Raw genomic sequence first — 8106 nt, 5'->3', positions numbered from 1 at the left:
GGTGCCCCTTCTGTTATGGCAACTGCTGTATTTGTTTTTAGAATCTTCATGGGTCCATCAGTTATAACATACCACATGTCATCATCTTGTGCAGCTAAATGAGCCTGCATTCTGATTTTTCAATCGTCAAATTCTTCTCTGGAGAACATAGGAATTTTGTTGAATGAAGTCATGCTAACATGTTTATAGATCAAAAGTATTTAAGAATAAGATTCAACCGCTCTAATACCACTTGATAGGATCGATTAACGTATCAAGAGTGTTTAGAAGGGGGGTTGAATAAACACTCTCAATTAAAACTGATCTTTTCGAATTTTGAGTTCAGTTTGGTGAAAAACTGATTCTCGGAATCTTGTTGGTCAATGACAATCAGTTAAACTAAAGTAGTTGCGGAAAGTAACTGACTGAAAGATAGAATACAAAAATAAAATACACAAGGATTGTTTCTGGATGTTCGGAGATTTCAATTACTCCTACATCACCCCTTCTATCTCAAGGATAGGATTTCCACTAAAAGACTTTGATCGAATACAAGATTTGTACTGACCCACTTCAGTTTGGACTTATCACTGCCAAAAGCTGAAACTCTTAGTATTACAAAATGTTCTCAGTGCGTAACTGATCTTAGCACTATCGAATTTAACGATTATTACAAAGTGCTAGTGAGCTCAAATTGTAGCCTTGACTGCTACGAATAAATCAAATAAGAGTGAGCTAAGATTTTGGCATAATAACAGCAAGCTTTGAATGGAATGATCTTCTCTTTTACTTCAGCTGTTCTTCTGTCATATTTATAAGCTTCCCTTCCAACGATATCTTGAGATATATTTGAATCTTTGTATCCGTTGATTGTCACTTCATTATTGTTTGCTTCATTTATTGTAATGCGACGTCTTAACTGCTTTAGCCGAAATGCGTTGTTCTAAGCTGTATTGATTGAAGTGCGGCGTTTCATATTCAGTTGCAGTCTTCTATGTCTCTTTGTCGGTTGGATGTTCTTTTTCGAGACATGTTCAGTTGAAGGATACTTAGCTTAAAAGCATACGGCTGAATATATCAACTGATCGGTTTCCAACTGATCAGTTTTCTTTATTAGATCAGCTGATTTCAGTTGTTAAGTCCAGTTGCTGAATATAATCGCGCGTATCAGTTGGTTGATCAGTTTGTCAAACTCCAGAATTTAGAGTCTTGTTTTCAACAGGTTTTTACGTCGACATTCTTCGCATCGCTGCGTAATAAACATAAATGCATGCCTTAAAAATCTAGGTTTTAAAATCAGCGCTAGGTTTTCCACAATTAACTTACGTTTATGGTCTACATTTATGAATCATGCTAATGATTTACATACTTTTACGATTTTATGACTTATGATGATTTTGAGAGGTTTTGAGAGGATGTTAGGGTTAAGCTAGTTTTGAAATTGTTAAAGTTAGGTTGGTTGACGAGTTACGGTTTTGATGCTTTGAATTTCTTTATTTTGAATTTTCAAATAATAGTCGGTTGATTTATTTTAAATGGTACAAAGATATTTTAAAAATACATTTATATATATGTATGGTTTCGTCCGATGAGATGGAGGAAAATTTTTTTTTCTAGTACATTTAAAGGGTTGTGCCACCGCCAGTTCTGGAAAGCTCAGTCGTCGAACTTCAAATTTGTAAGTTTAAATGTTTTATATGATTTATTTGATAGCACCTGCATGATCACATGATTTAAATGTTTAAGATGCATGCTTATTAAAATTTAATGATATTCATGTTTAAGCTTAAGGATAAATGAAATATATATGCTGCATGATTAGAACCTTAGACTTAAATGCATGTTGGTTACGTTAGAATTTGGAAAACGTTCAGATATAATGCTTCCTAGACGAGCACCTAGTACTGATAGGCAAGCTGAGAATACTGAGGATCGTCAAGGGAATGCACCTCCTTCCTAATGGGGATGCTGCTATTCGAGCACTGAAGGCCGGACTCGCTTCTTTGAGCAGCAGTTTCAACAGGCTCCGTGACCACATCACGACATTTATGATCAATTCTGGAGGCTAGGGCCAAAGGAATTTTCTGGCACCATCGACCCATTTGCTACTGAGGGTTGGATTCGATCACTTGAGAAGCACTTTCATTAATTGAACATGGGGGAGGTTGACCATGTTAGGTGTGCTATTATATGCTTAGGGATGATGCTTCCCTTTGGTGGGAAGGGGCGGAGCATGGGATTGAGTTGGCTACACTTACCTGGACACGATTCAAGGAAATATTCTATGAGAAATACTTCATTGCTGACGTCTGAGGACGCTTGAAGAGAGAATTCATGAGTCTCCATCAGGGGGACACGACTGTGGCTGAGTTTGTGAGTAAGTTTGATAGGGGTTGTCACTTTGTACCCCTCATTGCTAGAGATGCTGCGGAAAAGTTAAAGCACTTCATGGATGGCCTTTGGCCTACGATACGCCGTGATGTGATGATGATGCGATCGACGGACTATGCAGCTGCCACTGCCTATGAATTCCATGCTGAGCAAGCCCTGAAAGATATCGATTATGAGATGCAGCGCAAGAGGCAGCAACATCAGCAGAGCTCCCAGCCAAATAAAAAGTCATTTATGGGACCTCTTAGAGCTCAAGAACAGCAAAAGCCCCGAGGGCAAGTGAAGAAGCCAGGACCACTGATATGGGTGGATTTTACTTGTTTTTGATATCGTATTATGTCCCATCGTGTTGTATTTATCATTTAGATTACATGAATTTTGTATTATTTTAGCATAATTTATATTTTCTTGTTGCTCATGCGTTTAGTTGGTGAAAATGCAGGTGAGTCGTGCATAAACTGAAAATTAAAGAAAATATTCGAAAGCCATCCGCCCGGGCGCACATTCACATCCGTCCGGGCGCCTCCAAGGCGTGAGAGAAGGATTTTTTGCGAGAGTCATCCGCCCGGGCGGAAACTTATGTCCGCCCGGGCGCGTCAGAGAGAAATTGAAATTCAAGAACTTCTAAGTTATCCGCCCGGGCGGAAAATTATATCCGCCCGGGCGCATTTGAATTTTGGAAAGATTTTCTGCCAATTTTTTTTCCAAAATTTCGAGAGGAGGCTGATTTTTTGGATGATTTGGAACTTATTCAGAGATCATTCATCATTCTTGAGCAGCCACCACAAGCCTTGGAGAGGATTTCGCGCTCGTATTGAAGATTTGAAGATTTTTGTGCATCGTCTTTGCGTTTTTTGTCAAATCTAGTATTTCTAACTTAGTTTTTATCTTTTAAACATTGTTGTGTTTATGTTTATTATGAATTCGAGTAACTAAACTAAAATATTTGTTGGGATTTAAGGGGATCCTACCCCAAACTTTGATTTAGTAAATTTATATTTTGATTGTTTCTTTATTCTTGAATGTGCTACTGTTTTGCGTTGTGTTGTTAGAGTGTAGCTAACTTTAACAACGTTTTTGTGAGGGCCCGTATTTCGTATTCATAATTTTTTTTGGAATTATTAAAAATTTTCTCTTTAAATAAATAAACTTGCAACGTATAAAAACTTTCGTAAAATAACCCAACGGTTTAACATAAACATAGTAGCGGAAACTGAATAATGTTTTAACAATAACTTAAAATATATAAAAGTTATAACAAGAGTTTGAACATAAAACTGAATATTAAACGTGAGGTCCTCGGGTTCGTACTACCGCTGATCCGAGTTATCTCACTGGTCCCTGCCCTCAGCCTCTGCATCTTCAGTACCTACATCAATCAAGTCTAGTGAGTCTAAAGACCCAGCATGCATATATCGTGAATAACAAGTAAATATATCATAAAATTTGGCGTAACGTAAAAATGTCGTATCGTAAAGCGTAACGTAAAAATCGTGCCATGAATAATTATAAATACGTGCATAACTGATAATCATACGTAAAATATTTGCTCGATAGAGCCCTGTCATAAAATAGCATATAAAAATTTTTCTGTTGAGATAATGTTCTACGCAAGTGGCTCATAACGTAGCATAACATAACATGCACGTCTGATCAGACTAAACCACAGTATACTGGGCGGTAGAGATCATCACAGCCCTTGGACTGGATACCCGTACCCGTACATAAACATAAACCGGTCGTAGGTCACCGGGTGAAGTAATAATCCCATAAGCGTGAAGTGGCCACAAGACATATCGCATATATCTCAAAAATAAACTTTTATATTTTTATGCACGTAATATAATTAAATTCTTGTGTTATATTACCAATTGGGTTGGATCGTTTCCAGACTCGCTGCGACCTAATTCTAACACGAGAAACATGAAAATAAACTTAACTTGACCAACACTTCAAATTCGAACTAAAAACGAGACTATTACGCCCAACAAACTTAGTATCTAACCATGACTCCGTACCAACCCGAACCAAATCGAACCATCGTTTAGTCATGATTAAAATATGTCTAAAATACTGGAAAAGAAGTACCAAGGGCTGTAGTACACGAAAATTGTGCATGTAGGCCAAAATCATGAAACGCTCTTTCGAGAGTCACTTTGGCACATCGCACCGTAAATTTGCGTACGACCTCTAAACTTAACCAAATCACAAACGGCCAAAAACATGACCTTCCTAACTCAATGAGGTACTTTCCAGTCCAAGGACATAGGCTAAAAGCCAACCAAGAACTCGAAACAAGCCTCTGAACCCAAGGCAAAGTTGCTGTCAAAAATACAGCAGCAGCTGTTGTGCTTTCTTGCTTCGTTTACGAGGCTATTGGCCATTGGGGCTTGAACCACTGACCAGAGCCTCTTACCAACATCCTAAGTTATGGTTTGAACCATGGCTAAGGGCCCTAGGCCAACCACAATCCAAGCAAATCCATGGACAACGCCAAGCTCCACCCGAGAACACCATGAGCTGTACGTGGGGGGTGTTGCTTGTTTTTGCTGTCATGTATCATTCCAGTGGCCATATGATCGACCATAGCTTGATCTAGACATCATGAGATATTGTGTGAACCATGGCTAAGCCTAAAAAGCCAACCAAGATCCACCCAGCACTCAAATTTTGAAACTGACTCACACAAAAATCGAAAACAAAGAAACCGAGGGACTTGTCTTGCTTGTTTTAAAACCGATAGTATCATGAACCAAGACATGAAAGGTCATCTTGGTCACGTCCTAGACATGCTAAGGGAGGGTTCTAACCATGGTTACAGGCCCAAAAACCAACCAAGATTCGAACCTCAACTTAGACATCCAACACCAGAAAATCGAGACTCAAACTGCACTAGGGGGAAAGGTGCAGTCATTTTCGTGATCCAGTGGGTATGGGGCTTGAACTAATGGACCAACATGATCCTTATACACTCTAGTACATGCCTAGATTCAGCCTTGAGTGCCTGGGATCGAGCCAACCTCCTGGAACCACAAAAACATCAAAACCGTGAGGCACAAGTGAGAGTCAAAATCTGTGCAGAATTTTTTTGTTCATGTTGCTGTCATATTTCGGTTTTATCATGAATCAAGGACATGTAATGGTTTTAAAAAAAAGATATATGACTTGATTGAAGAGCAAAGAAACCATATATACATGCCTTAAGTTGTTTTTTACAAGAAACAACACAATACGTCGGATCGGGAGACACGACAACAGAAATGAAGACACCTTGCTGTTGTTGCTGTCTTGGGTGAGAATGTGAGCTTCTAAATCTCTAATATATCGTGCTAGGGAGAATGAAGAAGGTGGTGAAGGCTTGTGGTCAAATAAGGTGGTGCATGGGTGAGTTATTGATGTCAAGTTGGGGGGACATGCATGTTGAATGGTTGTCATTTGTTTTCTTGTTGTTGGGGGAGTTAAATGGTGTCAAGTAGAATATGACCGAGAGTAGGCTGCAAATTAGTGTAGGATTTGTTTAAGTTTTGCTAAGTAGAGTCCTAGGCTAGATAAGCTTGATTAAAAGGTTAATTAAGCATAATCTTGATGAATTAAGAAGCCTACAATTAAATTTGTGATTAATTAATTAAAGTAGACTTAAATCCACTTGATTTCATTAGAATAAATTATTTCTTAGCTCGGAATAAATTTAGGAATATTTTTGGATCATAAAATTCATCTCCGATTTCCTATCTCCGGTCCGGTCTCGCGTATATATCTAAAAAACTAAAATTTGAAATACGTGATTTAAAATCCTTAAAAATAACGTAAATGATTTAAATGCAATTAAATCAACAATTTCTTAAAATAACAACCATTTAAAATTAAATAATAGAAATTATGCACATATCTACGCATATTGGTTTTTCGGGTACTACAGTTTTTATATTGCGAGTGAGTTCGAGAGAATAGCTTGTGATAGGAACGAGTAGCATAGTCCGTGGATCTACAATTTACATAGATATATGAAATTGGACACGCGCCGATAGTCATAGTTCATTCGGACGAAAACTAGGGGATTTCATAAATCGATAAGCGATTCACTCTTGATAAATAATTAAAAACATTTAATTACTTCACTGAGTAGAATTATTTTGGCATAGCTCGAGAGAGTGTGTTCAATTGAATAGGAAATCATGTTGGAAGCGTAAATCACTATCGAATGAATTAATTAAAAAAAGGTAGGTGAACTGAAATTCCCAACAAATTCATTTCTCATTGAATTTTAATCAACCATTCTAGATATTACATCTCATTATTTAATTCCTGAATCTTTTATTTGCATGTTTATTTGAGCATAGTAGTAATAATCAATCAATCAAATTTTCGTTGCTAAAGATTTGATAACTAGAAATAATAATTGTCAAATACAGTCTTCAGTGGAACGATACTCGTACTCACGTACATTATACTATTACTTGACATCGTGCACTTGCGATTATTTTTGAGCATATAAAACCATATTTTTATTAAGGATTCCAGAGTGCAAGTTTTGCTCGATCAAGTTTTTGGCGCCGTTGCCGGGGACTATTAATTCACAATTTTATTTTTAGTTATTTTCTTTAGCATTGTTTCATCTTTATTAAGTTAACACTCCATATTCTATTACAGATATCTCTTCCAGTGCCTGCCAAAGTCACTTGGTGTGGAGCTCGAGCAGTTCGACCCTGAAATTGAAAGAACTTTCCGCAGGAGAAGACAACAGCAGAGACTGAAGGAACTGATGGAGAGGCACGAGCACGAGCATGAGGAGGAACACCATGAAGATAGACATGTTGAGATGCCACGCCGCATACTAATGCTAGAGTATGCCCAGCCTTCTTTGGATGGTGCACGCCCCAGCATTGTGAGGTTTATTGTGCGGGAAAATCACTTCGAAATCAAGCCAGATATAATTCAGATGATTCAGAATATAGTCTAGTTTGGAGGATCTGCAGTAGATGACCCAAACACGCACATCGCAGATTTTCTTGAAATTTGTGATATTTTTAAATTTAATGGAGTTTCTGATGATGCTATTAGATTGCATTTATTTCCTTTCTCCTTACGTGATAAAGCTAAAGCATGGTTAAATTGTTTGCCTGTAGGTTCAATTACCACATGGGAGGATATGACGAAGGCGTTTCTCATAAATACTTTCCTCCATCTAAGACCATGAAGCTGCGGACAGACATCACCACATTTGCTCAATTCGAGCAGGAGTCTTTATATGAGGCATGGGAGCGCTTCAAAGATCTATTACGAAGATGTCCTCATCTCGAACTGCCTCTTGGGTTAGCCGTTCAAACCTTTTATTATGGATTGCGTACTCCTAATCGTACTATGATAGATGCTGCTGCTTGTGGGAACCTGTTGAGAAAAACTGCTGAGGAAGGATATGAGTTGTTGGAGGAGATGGCTGCTAGCAGCTATCATCCTCAATCTGAAAGGAACAACCAGCGGAGAAGTGCAGGAGTCCACCAGGTAACTGACCTTTCTGCTATTACTGCACAGCTTGATGTTTTGAACAGAAAATTGAACGACTTGAATATGGGTGGCATGGCTATGCGTCTACAAGAGATATTTTGTGAAAAATGCGGAGGAGAACACTATATTAAGGACTGTCAAGACAGTGGTCCTTTTTATGTGCAAGAAGGGGCACCAGTGAATCAAGTGGGAGTCCAAAACCGTCCAAGAAATGATCCGTACTCAAACACA

General features: G+C 38.2%; 1 non-coding gene across 1 annotated transcript; it reads right to left on the bottom strand.

The window, feature by feature from the left end:
- Window positions 1–7567: 7567 nt before the first annotated feature.
- Window positions 7568–7673, bottom strand: LOC142541218 (small nucleolar RNA R71). The gene has a single exon (XR_012819284.1). It is a non-coding gene; the product is annotated as a small nucleolar RNA R71 (small nucleolar RNA).
- Window positions 7674–8106: the final 433 nt, after the last annotated feature.

The sequence above is a fragment of the Primulina tabacum genome, chromosome 3, assembly GCF_025594145.1.
Source record: "Primulina tabacum isolate GXHZ01 chromosome 3, ASM2559414v2, whole genome shotgun sequence".
Lineage (NCBI taxonomy): Eukaryota > Viridiplantae > Streptophyta > Magnoliopsida > Lamiales > Gesneriaceae > Primulina > Primulina tabacum.
Note: the sequence above shows the minus strand (reverse complement) of the source record. Positions and strands in the feature narration are given on the sequence as shown.